Source organism: Xenopus laevis, chromosome 2L (assembly GCF_017654675.1).
Source record: "Xenopus laevis strain J_2021 chromosome 2L, Xenopus_laevis_v10.1, whole genome shotgun sequence".
In the NCBI taxonomy this organism is placed as follows: domain Eukaryota; kingdom Metazoa; phylum Chordata; class Amphibia; order Anura; family Pipidae; genus Xenopus; species Xenopus laevis.
Genome location: NC_054373.1, coordinates 26,106,676 through 26,122,490, shown reverse-complemented (window position 1 = coordinate 26,122,490; position 15,815 = coordinate 26,106,676).

Here is a 15,815-nt window from a genome sequence, read left to right as displayed (position 1 = left end):
TAGATCCCATTACAAGATTGTGACCTCTTGTTATTATATTTTTAGTCAATACCCCAATTTCTCACACTACCGCCCAGTGATTATGATCACTAACCCATTAGACCCTGGTTGGTCCTTCTCTTCACTGAAAGCTGCACCCAGCACCAGATTTCAAATTGGTACGCCCCAATGCCTTGCCACAAATCCGGGCCTGGCTGCACCATCCCAAGGTACTATTATAGGAGGGTGCCGATTCACCATCTTACTTCTAGTCCCTGTGATCCGTGGTGCTGCTCTGGGTTTTTGTGCATGTGCATTAGAACAAGAACTTTAACTTTGAGATTCTATATGTCTTGATTTTGCTCTATTGCAGATGCACAACACAATTGTTAGAACCCATTAGGGTAATTTTCTTACCCAGGAGTTTCTAGTGAAATAGCACTAACAGGCACAAGAGCACATCACTTAGTGCTCAATTACACAGCACTTGTGCCCCCGGTAGTCAGGTGAGATCCTGGCCCCTCCGCCGCCTGAGGCATCAGCAGTTGCTGCTGCCCCCCCCCAGAAATTCGCTATTAAAGTACCAGGAGCAGCATTTTTGCTGCCCATGGTACCTAGTGGGGCGCTGCCGCCTGAGGCGACAGTCTCAACTCGCCTCATTGGTGAAGCACCCCTGCCGATAGTGCCAGAGAGAATGCGGGAACTTGGTGCAGAAAGCAGTGTCAAGAGGTGCAGCTTAGCCCCCCTGGTTCGGGAATTGCCTCCTGATGCTCATTACATGTACACATGACTTGCAATTTAGGTGATGAGTTGGGGAGACCCTATTAGACAAAGTGATGACTGCTTGTTTTGGAGCAAAGTGCCATTGTGCCCCTCCAGTAGGGATGTAGCGAACGGCGGAAAAAATGTTCGCGAACATATTCGCGAACTTGCGACAAAACATGCGAATAGTTCGCGAACGTCGCGAACCCCATAGACTTCAATGGGAAGGCGAATTTTAAAAGCTAGAAAAGACATTTCTGGCCAGAAAAATGATTTTAAAGTTGTTTAAAGGGTGCAACGACCTGGACAGTGGCATGCCAGAGGGGGATCAAGGGCAAAAATGTATCTGAAAAATCCATTGTTGACACAGCGCTGCGTTTTGTGCTGTAAAGGGCAGAAATCACACTACGTCACTCAGGTGATGTTTCTGGACACGGAATGTGAAAAAGCTCACACAGCTAGGTGGCACTTGGTTAAAGACTGGGCAAACAATGCCTGCAAGGTCAACGTATACACTACAGCAGTGGATACGGAATATATTATTGCTGCTTGGAAAACGTCACTCAGGTGGTGTTTCTGGAGACGGTATTATTATTGATATTTAGACAGAATGTGAAAAAGATCACACAGCTAGGTGGCAGTTGTTTGAAGAACAGATGCAGATGAGAGATCAGCAGCAGGACAGCTGCCCACAGCAGCTACATACAGAGCACTGCAGTAGAAGGTAGATTACTAGCCAGCAAAGCTACCTAACCTAAAATGTCCCTCAAATCCCTGCAGAGTTCTGTCCCTACAATACAGAGCAGTATCAAGTAGATTACTAGCCAGCAAAGTTACTATCAACTGTCCCTGAAATCACTAACAGCTCTCTCCCTACACTAGCTCTTCCAAGCACACACAGGCAGAATGAAAAAACGCTGCAGGGCTTCAGTTTATATATGGAAGGGGAGTGGTCCAGGGGGTGTGGGGGTGGTCCAGGAGGGAGAGCTTCCTGATTGGCTGCCATGTATCTGCTGGTCTGGGGTGAGAGGGCAAAAATAAGCGCCAGCTAAGGCGAACCCAAATTGGCGAACGTCGCGCGACGTTCGCGAACATTCGCCGAACGCGAATAGTCGATGTTCGCGCGAATTAGTTCGCGGGCGAACAGTCCGCGACATCCCTACCCTCCAGTCCTTTTCCAATGAATCTGGTGCAATGTGCATAATTGGGGGAACCTTGATGTCCAAACCTCTGAAGATATTCAGAACCATTGCTTACTGCCAGGTACCAGGACTAAACACTGTGCCTCCATGCTCTCTAGATTCAAACACACATTGCTAGTGACTATATTTGTGCAGAGCACTTATAACCATCATTAAGCACAATGCCATCTTGCAAGGAACTGGTTAAATGTTGGACAATTACAAGCCGAATGTAAGAACCTATGTCGGGACAAGAACCAGCTTCTCGCTGAAAGAGGCCATGTTATCTCTGGAGGCTAAAAAAGACCTGAAATTGGTGCTCACGCTGGGCTGTCTGTGTAGCAGCTGGTACTCTGCCCGGGATTGATCCAACATAATGATTTAATCATCTCCTACCCATAGACAGGATGATTTCTCTGGGTCAGGGTTGAAGGCATTTATGATATGAAGCAGCTTGTGGCAGGTCTAGCCAAATGCTACTGAATTTGGCCTGAGGATAAGCTGCACAGAGACTGCCCTGGCTCGAGCTTGTTCTTGTCACTGCTTTGTATTTAGGTTACATTTATGTCAAGCCTTGACAGGTCATTTTATTTAAGGGAGCATCTTATCAAAACACCTTATTACTTCACATAGGTTTTTTTTTAAAAAAAGGACAGTTTTTAGTTTAATTTTAACTCTATAATTTAAATGGATTGTTATTAACCCGTTATTATCACCCCTTGACGCGCCGCAACACTTCTGGGTTAGACACTCCCCTAATCAACGAGCATGAGGGCTGGGTGAATAACTCCCAACTGTCAGCTCAGCCCTCATTTCCAGATTTTGATCTCCTGCACTGAACAGCCAGAAAAAGATATAACGTTTCTGAAATGTAATTCAATAAGAAGCTCTTGGAAGAGAGCCCAGAACACTCAGCACCTGCCCTAAGATACGTTTGTAACAAGTTAAGATAGGCAAAGATACAATTGTAACTATTTGAGATAAACAGGTCTCTTGGGGAAACTGTGACTTGCAGCATAAAGGAGAAATAAAGCTTAACTAAAGAAGTAGCTAGAAATGTTGTACATGATGTTTTGTGCTTCTGTACCAGCCCAAGGCAACCACAACCCTTTAGCAGTAAAGATCTGTGTCTCCAAAGATGCTCCAGTAGCTCCCCATCTTCTTTTCTGCTGATTCACTGCACATGCTCTGTGCTGCTGCCACTTACTGAGCTTAGGGACCCACTCACAATATACAGTACACATAGAATAGAAATGTCACAATATAAGGCTGATTAGTAATTAATACAGATAATTACTACATGGCAGCACAGAAACCAGTGCATTTAGCATCAGAATTTAATTATCAGCCCTGTAGCATCAGCTTATATTACAGGTCAATCTAATTTTCTGCTGGATAATTAGTGACGACCCCTAAGCTTAGCTTCTCAATAGCTGCTCAGAGCCCACTTTCCAAGACACTTTCCAAGATGGTGACCCCCCTGTGACAAGTTTGAAGTCCTGGATCATTGCTGCTATTGACAAGCTGAAACTATATACTGGTGCAATAAGGTCATTATATAAAATATGGCATTTTTAGCAATATTCATTTTTAGGGTTTAGTTCTCCTTTAAAGGGCAATTGACTTTCATTAGTAAAACTGTAATAACACATAAAACATGGTCCTAAAACCCCCAGAAATATGTTCAGACTTTCCATATGATATGGTATTTAGGGGGTGTGGCCATAAAGTGGGCGTGGCCCAACACATTCACTGCACTACTCACAGCAGATCTTGTTGTCGCTCTTTCCATTGTTCAAATGTTGGGAGGTCTCAGTTGTCCCAGGAACCAATCAAAACAGCAAGACATCACCTGTCTGGGGCTTGAGTTTTAACTCCAACCAACTCGCTTGAACCAAGAAGTGCATTTCAAGCCTGGGAGCCCTCCTGCACCTGCCTGCCTAAAATATAGGACTTTTTTTGTTATTGTGCATATACATTTCATTTGAAAAGTCTACATAATATTGTCTTGTTTTTTGGGTGTTCCTTGGACAACATTATATTATATTATTGTACTATAATAAAAACAATAAGAACTTTGTCATTTATTTTATACAATTAGGGTTGCCACCTGTCTAGTTTTCACCTGGACAGCCTGGTTTTATGAAGGGCTGTTAGAGTCAAAACTGGATTCCCTGAGACTGACAATGCGACCGGCCAATCACCGATCGACGCGCCTTAGCCCCGCCCCTGATGCCATTGACCTGCTCCAATATATCATAGACAAGCCCCCTTTACGTCATCAGTCCGCCCCCATTTTTTTGGCCTTCCAAAGACCTGTTGAGCTACAGCCTGCCTAGCAGTATAAAACAGTCAAAAATGCTCTCACAAATCACTAAAAATATAAAATGTACAAATAAGTTTACATCAATTAATTTCTTGGGATTTAGAACCCCTTTAAAGTCTGCGTTTTGACAGGGAAAAGCAATATGTACAGTCATATATTCAACTCAGCACTAGATACGCAGCAGAATGATCAAAGCTAACTATAGGGTCACATTTAGGGACATATTTGCCCGATTGTAGTAATTGGGCCCAAGTCTGCACAAGCCTGGAGCTGCCACTTAATAAGAACTTAATGCAGTAGAAGCAGTGAGAAACTAGGCAAGGAGAAGTTAATTATACGTTTGACCTGCTAATATTTCCTATATGTTAATAAAATGGACAATTAAAAAGGAATGTATCGCGGTGTGCTTTAAGAGGAAAATGTACATTATAGGAGTTTACACTATTCTGAGCATTTCTGTTCCCTTTGCTTAAGCTCTGGCTCCGGCTCCCACACAGTCGGGTCAGGCAGCAGGCGGCGGTGCTATTCTGCTCTTACTAATCAGGCCAGATATTGTCTTATTCTCAGCAAACAAGCTTTGAGCATAAACAACCTAAATGGTATAAAAAAAGCAGTATTTGCCAATAGAAGGTCTTTTTCATTTGTAGTCGCTTTGAAGGAAATGCAGCGCAGAACAAAGTCCAGACAGAGAAAATGGCCTAAAGTTAAAATGTCAAGGTTATTTCTCCAGCTTGGAAAGGTATAACTCACACCGGGGTGCCAGCCTAATGCAATTCCTGCTGTTCGTTTAATCATAGATGGTTTAGATGCACTCGTTCTGTACACCCCGGTGTGTGTGCAACCCATGCACTTTGCTATCAGTGTGCTCATTAGACCTGTAACAGGCTTTGTAATTGCCATATATTTTGTTTTTAACACGAAAAAAAGAATATAACAATGTACAAAGCTTCAAAGTCTTTAGAGTATATATATAAATATATACTGTATATATGCATCTTACTCATTGAATGTATATAAACTAGGGATGCACCGAATCCACTACTTTGGATTCGGCTGAACCCCTGAATCCTTCGAGAAAGATTCGTCCGAAAACCGAATCCAAACCCTAATTTGCATATGCTAATTAGGGGTGGGAATGGGAAAACATTTTTTACTTCCTTGTTTTGTGACAGTCAATCAATTTCCCTCCCTGCCCCTAATTTGCATATGCAAATTAGGATTCAGATTCGGTTTGGCTGGGCAGAAGGATTCGGGCGAAATCGAATCCTGCTGAAAAAGGCCGAATCCTGGCCGAATCCCGAACCGAATCCTGGATTCAGTGCATCCCTAATATAAACTGTGTATGTATCTATATATATATATATAAGAATCCCCTATACAGTGCACTCTCAACCCAATGGCAAACAGCCTGGGTGCAGGTAAAAAAAAACATGTAATCGATACAAAAAAGCCGCACTCCTAGGTCTTATTAAATGAAAAAATAAAAATATTTATTATTCAACGTTTCGGCAACAACACACGTGCCGTCTTCAGGAATATAAACTGTGTATGTATCTATCTATATATATATATATATATATATATATATATATATATATATATATATATATATATATATATAGTGAATAAAGTACCCCCTCTTGTAAAATATAAGGATATTATAAGTTACCGAGGAGTTTCATGACCATATAAAAACACGAGGCCAAAGGCCGAGTGTTTTTATACAGGTCATGAACTCCGAGGTAACTTCTCATATCCTCATATTTTGCAACTGGGGGTACTTTATTTATTATAATACACAAATTTCTGTAAGTCATGTGACGGAAATGACATCAGAACTCACCGTTTATAACTGATGACATCAGAACTCACCGTTTATAAGGATATAATTTACAGGATATTCATGGCTTTTGTGTATTATATATATATATATATATATATATATATATATATATACATATATATATATATATATATATATATATATATATATATATATACATAAAGAACAAAAAACCAGCACCAGGGGTCTTTGCAGTGAAGAAAACTTGTATTGTTACATTAGTATGTACAACCGACGTTTCAGTCCCTCTTGGGACCTTTATCAAGTTAATATTACATACATAGAAAACCACTTAAATACCCTCCACCCACATCACGTGACTGTGCCTGCGTTGGCTTGTGCAAAATTAACTCTTTATATGGCCTTTTAGATAGCAGCAGTGAAGATCATCTTAAAATGTTGATTAAAACAACTTACTGATTAATAAAATACATTGTGGTTAAAACACTGGTGTATTAAAGTGCTGCGTGCTTATAAAAGTGATTAGGTTGAAAAACCTTAAAATTTCTAAAACCATATTGTAACGGCACTTCCAGGTTATTGCAAACCATATGTACTGCTAACTTATGTCTAGTTGGGACAAAAAATCAAAACTGTTGCTATGTTACATCTGTAACCAACACTCATTTTTATCTACTATATTGCAACATATTATTTATTTATAAACATTGTTTCAAATCCTAGTAAAAGTTAGAAAAGACATAGTAATTGCTATATTGTTTCTTTTTCCAAATATACAAAAAAGCTATCTCCTATCCAGAAACCCATTGAATTGGAGGGTAGAATTCAGCCCTTTCGGAGCAACACACCCTAATTCGAATGTCCAGAATGCTTCCTTTTGTAGTAAGATCCGGTCAATATCTCCACCCCTCCGTGGGCTTTTTGCCACATCTATGGGCATGCATTTAAATGTAGAAATGGGGTGCTTCGCTTTCAACCAATGTTGGGCAATGGGTTGTTTAGATATATCCTGTTTCATCTTTTTACTATCATAGTTTGTGTCCAATGCCGCCCGTATCGTTGACCTATGCATGCTGATTCTGTCCCTCAGTTGTCTCATGGTCTTGCCGCAGTACAGCAGGCCACACGGACATTTAATGATGTATATCACATTTTGTGATCGGCAGGTTAATCTATGTTTTATATGGTAAGCTTTCCCACTATGAGGATTAAAAAATTGATCCCCAAGTATTTATGTATTGCACATCACACAGTTATTACATTTAAAAACTCCAGGTTTTAACGTAATGCCTCCTGTTGATTGTACATACTTCTTTGCCGGGTCTGCAGGTGTCAATAGTTCCCTCAAGTTTCTATTGCGTTTATAACCAAAGCGGAGCTTCTTGTTCACAAGCTTCGACATGTCAGGGTCGGTGCTGACCAAAGGCCAGTGCTGTAAAAGAGATTTCTTAATTAGAGAAGAACACGGCCCATAAGTGAAATTTTTCACTTTGAATGCTGTCTATTAGCTGCAAGAAGTCATTGGTGTCACTCAAAAAGGTACTTAACCCTCGCACTACAGGTTGTAGCCACTTATCCACAAATTTAGCAATGCACTCCCCCAGGGAACCTCTAGCCGAGATAATGGGCCTCCCTGGTGGATGGGTAAGGCTCTTGTGTACCTTGGGTAGGGTATAAAATGCTGGCCTTACCGGGTGTTCCACGTAAAGATAGTCTCTTGTTTCCTCCAGGATCCATCCGTGCGTCACTGCCATGTCTAGAAGCTTTTTTAACTGAAATTGAAATTTAGAAGTGGGGTCAAACATTACTGCTTGATAACATGAGGCATCAGACAGTTGTTGTAAAATCTCCTGGCGATAGTATGCATAGTCCAACACAACTACTGCTCCGCCTTTGTCGGCAGACTTTATGATAATGTCCTGGTTATCGCAAAGATCCTTCAGTGCTTTTCTCTCTTCCTTGGATAAGTTATCTCTAAACTTGACCTGTTTGGTTACTTCTTGTGTCTGGTCATTAATGACCCTAGTAAAGGCTTTGAGAGAAACATTATTGGTGATGGGATCAAAATTGCTTTTCAATTTGAACTTATTGCGCTCAGCATTCCCTTCCATCTGTGACTGCTTATTATCTGATGCTGCAAAATGCTCCTTCAGTCTGAGCCTGCGAGTAAATTTAAAATTATCAACCATGGTCTCAAATGTGCGCCCCTTGTTGGTCGGAACAAATGTGAGCCCCTTAGATAAAACTCTTACCTCCATATCAGACAGTTGGTGTCCTGAAATATTGATAATTATTTGTTCCGGGTTGTTCTCCCCCCCTGGTGGGGTGGCTTGCCCAGCGGCACTTTTGTGCTTGTGTTTCCTACCCCCGCGTCGTTGTGCCCTCCAGGTTCTATGGCTGCGGCTTGGCCTTGCTCTAAAAAATCCTCCGCACGCTGTGTTGGAGCTGGCGTCGCTTCCGCGTCTCCCTCTGAGTCACCGCTGCTGGATTGATACCCCGCAGGCTTCCGTAGTTTCCTGTATGCTGGCTTCCGTCTTTGCGCTCCAAAGGCTCCTCCGTGTCTCCAGCGGTACACGTTGTTCTCCCTGTAATCCTGTGTGACACGCAACAATTTGGATCTTTTAAAGGCTAGTATATCTGCTTTATTTTGTGTGATCTGTTCCTGTAGGCGCTTGATCCAGTCAGTATCTTTGTCGTTCGCTATGGTAGCGTAATTCGTTGCTTCAAACTTGTGTATGTCTCCTCTCGTGAATTTTAACTCACGTCCCGTCTCTTCTATGACTAATAGCATTAATTCCAATGAGCAGCGGTCTAGGACTGCACACCATTTGTTACAAAAGTCTGTATTTGAACGGCCCAAGGTAGGGACATTGTTGATACGGAACCCCCTAGGGATCTTTTTCTCCCGATAATACTCAGAGAGTGAAACTCCGTGTAGGTGCAACTCTACCTCTCTCCTCTTCAAGCGTAACAGTTCGTGAAATGTTTCACGTGGGCCCAGGTTACCAAACGTTTCTTGGAATGTCTCAGGAAACAATATACGATTCACTTCCTCAGAAGTGTGTGGTCTGTATTCACCTGCAGTGGTCATCACAGGCTCCATGCTTGATGTAAATGTTGGTTCAAAAAAACTTGCTTTTCAACTTGGTCAAATGTGAGGGGGTGCACGTCAAATTAGCACTCGTGTGCCATAGGTACATGTAGAACAGGACAGCTCCCACCTTCAATTAAAGCTACCTTGTAGCTGCCCCTGTGCCCGGAGTAGAATGCAGATACAAAAAGAACAAAAAACCAGCACCAGGGGTCTTTGCAGTGAAGAAAACTTGTATTGTTACATTAGTATGTACAACCGACGTTTCGGTCCCTCTTGGGACCTTTATCAAGGTAATATTACATACACTGCTGCTATCTAAAAGGCCATATAAAGAGTTAATTTTGCACAAGCCAACGCAGGCACAGTCACGTGATGTGGGTGGAGGGTATTTAAGTGGTTTTCTATAATATTACCTTGATAAAGGTCCCAAGAGGGACCGAAACGTCGGTTGTACATACTAATGTAACAATACAAGTTTTCTTCACTGCAAAGACCCCTGGTGCTGGTTTTTTGTTCTTTTTGTATCTGCATTCTACTCCGGGCACAGGGGCAGCTACAAGGTAGCTTTAATTGAAGGTGGGAGCTGTCCTGTTCTACATGTATATATATACATATATATATACATACACACATGGGATTTTCCGCACTCCATCAAACTCCAAATGACCCAGGTGCTACCTGTATAGAGCTGTAATCATAAATGTCCAAGGTAAACAGGTGCACACTGGGAACTGTTTAAAAAAATCATCATATTTATTAAATCAAAACTTAAAAACAGGCCAACGTTTCGGTCTACATCTAAGACCTTTGTCAAGACGGTCTTAGATGTAGACCGAAACGTTGGCCTGTCTTTAAATTTTGATTTAATAAATATGGTGATTTCTTAAACAGTTCCCATTGTTAATAATTATTGTTAATAATTATCTATTTACATGGCTTCTGGGGAGTAATTGGGCTCTACACAGCATGCCTGCATAAGGCCAAAAGTTCACAGTTAAAATTGTTGCATCATTAAAAGGCCACTGTAGCCTGTGTTTGCATTCCCTCATTTACATTAGGAATTGAGAGTATTCTTTCTTCCTTCCATGCATTATTTCCCCTGTGTAGCACCCTGGTCTCTCTGCATCACATTAGCAGTTCAGCTGACTGGGGAAGAGATGGGAAAGTTATAGTTCGATTTCTACAGAATTTTTACTTTAAAAAAAAACAAAACTTTAAAGGGGGGGTTCACCTTTAGGTTAACTTTTAATTATAGAATGATCAATTCTAAGCATCTTTCCAATTGTCCTTCATTATTTATTTTAGTTTTTAAATTATTTGCCTTCTTCTTCTGACACTTTCCAGCTTTCAGGTGGGGGTCACTGACCCCATCTAAAAGCAAATGTTCTGTAGGTTTAAAAATGTGTTGTTATTGTTTTTTTTCTACAAATCAAAAACTAAGCTGAAATTGCAAACTGGAGAACTGCTGAATAAAAAGCTAAATAACGTCAAAACCACAAATAATAAAAAAAATGAAAACCAATTAAAAATTGTCTCAGAATATCACTCTTTGCATCATACTAAAAGCTAATTTAAAGGCGAACAATCCCTTTACATAGAACTGTTCTGCAGCCTTACAATGAGCAGCTAGCTGGCCACTGGCTCTTTCCTATTGGCAACTCACTGTAAAAGAATATTTGACTTTATAGATCTCAATATCAAGGATCATTTACTAAACAGGGGCAAAACGATCAAGAAAACTGGAAAAAGGCACAAAGCAGCTTGAGTTTAGCTAACAATGCATTTTGCTCTCCCATACTGGCATCTGACAACATATGGCACTTAAATTGGTGATGGACATGCAATGTAAGGGGAGTTGTGTCTGGCTTGCTTTAAGTTGGACTTTAAGACCCTAATCTAATTTAATTTCAGTAAGACTTGCTGGGGGTATTATGGTCTGATAAAGCAACGCTTAGGGGCATATTTATCAAGGGACGAATTTTGAATTGAAAAAACTTCGAAATTCGAATTAAAAAAGACCAACCAAAATGAAGTTGACGTTTTTTTTGGGTCAAATTGGTTCGTTTTCGATCAAATAGGTCCGTATTCGAATTGTTCGAATCAAATTAATATCGCATTCGATTGAAATCAATTCGAAGAAGCCCCCATAGGCTAAAACAGCAATTCGGCAAGGTTTTAGATGGCGAATGGCCGTAGTCGAATTTTTAAAGAGACAGTACATGATAAATGTCGATATTCAAAGTTTTACATTTTTTTCAAATTCAAATCGAATTTGGACTATTGCCTAGTCGAAAAAAATAGCTCAAAATTAGATTTTCTTTAACCTCGACCTTTGATAAATCTGCTCCTTATCATTCTCGGTTTCATGGGCCTAATATAGATGTATATGTTTGTGGCATTGTTTTGCCATGACCACACCAGTGTCTATATATGTTATAGTTAGTCTCTATTCTGCTGCTAAAGGAAATCCTGCACTGATTCCTCCTTCCATTTGGCTCTGCAGGAGTCCTGTGTCTCTGCTATATGGGAGAATACGTACACTATTATAGTTCAGACTGTGCTGTAATACCCCTCCCTGGGGACTTCTCTGGTCCACAATCACACACAGAGACAAGGTAGGTAAGTTTATTTGCAGGACACTGTACCTTTCATTAACCTGCATATATACCGTGATCCAGCCAGGAGGAACTTTAATTAATACTGGCAATTGTAGTTTGATCTCTGAGCTACTGGAGGGGGGGGGGGCTCCCCACTTATGTGGCAGTTTCTTTATGGTCCTGAGAAGGACTCCCTTTGGCTTTATGTGCATTGAAAAGAGCAAACTTTGTTATTCAGAGCACATTGTACAAGTTTATCAAGCCCCTGTGAAATGTTTAATTTAATAAAGCCTTTGGATTTTTCACCCAAACCTAGTTCCTATTAACTTACTTTTTGTGCTAATAGCTGTTGTCTGTTCTTTTTTTTTTTACTTACTTTTTGGCCTAAAATCATCAGCAGGCAAGACATACTGTTGCTCTTTTATAAACAGTGGGCAAATTTGCTCCTGGACAGTAACCCATGGCAACCAATCAGATTATTGCTTTCAGTGTTGAACCTGCAGCTGACTGAAAAATAGCTAATCACTGATTGGTTGCTATGGGTTACTGCCCAGGTGCAAATTTGCACATTTTTTATAAATGAGCCCCAGTGAGTCAAACCAGGAGGGTACCTGTTCCTTGCTAGGGATAGACAGAGAGGTAGGAGATTATTACCAGCTCACTATAGAAGTGAGAGGTAAATAAGGCAGCTAGCAGGAGTCCCCATGCAAATTGAGTATTTTGGGTGGAGCCCTTTGGCGATTGTGCGCCAGTTTAGGATTGGGAGCGTATAAGACTAGCTTAGTGGCAGTTTAGCGGAGCTGTAGTGAGACAGCTCAGAAGAAGCTTGGGCCACTGTATGCTGGACACTGCAGAGAAGTAGGGGGACAGGTTATTGGGAGAGGAGACACCTTCGATGGATAATGGCACTCCACTGGCAGTGCACTTCCATGTGACAGGTGTCCTGGAAGCTTCAGGGAAGACACACAGTGAGTATAAAGGAGTGCAAAGTGATTTCTAGTCAAGTGGCTCCATTCTGCCCCTCTGAATCTGGGAGAGACTGCTCAATAAATGTTTGCCTTGGTTTATTTAAAGTTCAGACTGGGATGGCTGGACAGTGGGAAAAAAACCCGATGGGTCCTGGCAACCCAGCTCCGCTCCCTCCCTGTGCACTCCACCTGGCCGAAAGTGTAAGGAATGCAATGTGGTGTGTGATGCAAGTGTAAGAAACTCGATGTGGGAATAGGTTGGCAGTGGGAGGAGGAATTCACGACTGGGGTGGGGGGCCCTTAGGGTGGCAGCCCTGGTGAGGCCAGTCCAACACTGGTTTATCTCATCAAGTAAGTCATGCCTACTTCTTACAGCAAAAGCCTGTATGGTACCCCTGCTGAAAGTGTACCAGTCATGGTGCCAACTTTACAAACCATACAATTATCATTCAAGAGTAAGAACTATAAGGAGAGCCTGTTGATGTAAAGCACGACGGGAGCCCTATACAAGATGCCCTTGTGCTGGAGACATCTGCTGAATGATTGAACAAGGGAGCAGAGCACTTTGCAGAACACTGCTATGCAAAGTAAAATGGGCTTAAGCACTTAGTGAATTGTGCACTAATGTTTACAATTTTGCACCCATTAGCATGTACAGCACTAACGGCCGGCATTAATAAATGACCCTCATTATCTCTTTTTAAGCAACAAGGGTTTTAAATCCAAAATCTGTCCTACTGTCAATGCTACTCAGAGATCCACTATAAATTCTTCTACTGTCTGCAAAAAAAGGAATAATAGCATACTATGTAAATATCTGCATTCTGCCTTTTCTGTTTAAAGGTGTAATATGTGGCAATTGTTTAAATGATATCATTTAATTCATTTCTTACAAATTGTATTGCTTTTCTGCAGATCCGTCATGCACAATGAGATAATTTGATCATTTGCCCCACAAGCTCCGTTTAAAATATATGCAAGAGGAGAGGAAACATTCTTGAGGTCATCCAGTTTGCAGCGAAGTACAAAAGATTAAAAGATCAGTGGGGAATATGTTCATAATTGCTACAATAGCCAAACTTGAAAGCGGAATAAGAAACACAGCGAAGAACATTAAAAAGTCTGTGGGCGGCGTGGCAGAGGGATACGACAAAGACATTCGGTTCTGCTGGCGCGGCGACAAAAGGAGCCGATGTTAAGGAATAAAAAAAAGATGTTAAGAGAAGAATTATGCTTTAACGTTTCTAAGAGCAAATGGAGTCAAACTGTCATTTTATTTTCCTGTATCTGCTAATTAGTGTGTGACATTCCGTCTTACCAGCCAGTTTTATCATTTCTCTTGTTTAAATCATAAAGATAATTAGCTCTGTGTGTGTGAAGAATGTTAACATACTGAGCCCATTATTGGCAAGGGGTGGGGTGTATTATTATTATTGTTATTATTATTCCAGTGTTTATAAAGCATCAACATATTCTGCAGCGCTGTGCAATCACTAGGGGGGTTATTTACTAAACTCTGAATGCAAAAATCACGAAAAATTCATGATTAAATCAGACTTTGAAAAAATCACAAATTTTTCGGAATTTATTAAACCCGGAGGATGGAAAAGTCCGAATCTGAAAACCCGGCATCTCAGACCTGTCGAGGTTGCATATAAGTCAATGGGAGAAGTCCCAATGATTTTTGATGTGCGGTGGGTTTTGTGCAATACCCCAGAGTTTTCGGGTAAAAATTGAGACAAAAATGTGAAAATCGGATGAAAAAATATGAAAAAAAAATCAGGTTTTTTTTCCCCGCTAAGCAAATTTTCGGGAAAATGTAATAATAAATAAGCGTAAAAAAACCCGAGCGGATTTGATCGGAGTTTGTAGCAGAAAATATTGAGATATTCGGACTTTGATAAATAACCCTCTAGGTGTACACACTGAACAAATAGAATTACATAAAAAGCAACCAAAAACAAATGCAAGATGTGAAGAGGGCCCTGAGCAAAAGAGCTTACAATCTAAAAGGACAACACAAGGCACAGTGAACATATTTGCCCTGAGCACATTTATATTTATTAAAATGGATAAGATAACATCATTGCAAATTTTTATTAAATATATATGTTTTTATTAACTATAAAAATACACTTTTTTAAATACAGCATAATTGTAAATATTTATGCTCACACTCTGTGGCCGAGTTACGCCACAACTTTGGTGGCGGAATAAAATATTCGCAAAACACAGGTTTTTTTCACAAATTGCTAATTTATATTCACATATTTACTGTCAACGTTTTGTTCGTGCCTTGCCAAGTGGCCGCGCTTGTGCAAACACCCATCTCATTTGCGAATATTTATCTCCCTGTAATTTGCAATAGAAGGGAAGACGGGCACAGCAGTGCAATATTTAGGCGTTTAGGGGAAAACGTGCAAAAGATCCGCATGTAAATAAGTATGATCTGCACGGAATTTATAAATGACCCCCAAGGTGTGGTAATGGGCAGATTGGATGTAAGCAATGTTTATTTGTTATAGTTTTTTTTAACTATTTGCCTTTTTCTTCTGACTCATTCCAGCTTTCAAATGGGGGGGTCCCTGACCCCATCTAACAACCAATACTCTGTAAGGCTACAAATGTATTATTATTGCTCCTTTTTATTACTTATCTTTCTATACAAGACCTCTCCTGTTCATATTCCAGCCTCTTATTCAAATCAGTGCATGGTTGCTAAATTCAGTTGGACCCTAGCAACCAGATTGCTGAAGTGGCAAACTGGAGAGCTGCTGAATAATGAATAACTAAAAAAAAACAGAAATAAACAAAAGGAATAAAAACCAATTGCAAATTGTCTCAGAATATCACTCTCTTCATCATACTAAAAGTTAACTCAAAGGTGATGGCAGAAAGATTAGGAGAAAGAAGTCATGTAGGGGTTGTGAATAAACTGAGACAGGTACCTATACATATAAAGAAGGGGGGGTTGGGTTAAATCATGGCACTGGTGACATACCGATGGCGATTTAAAGGGGTGGTTCACATATAAGTTAACTTTTAGTATGTTATAGAATGGCCAATTCTAAGCAACTTTTCAATTGGTCTTCATTATTTATTTT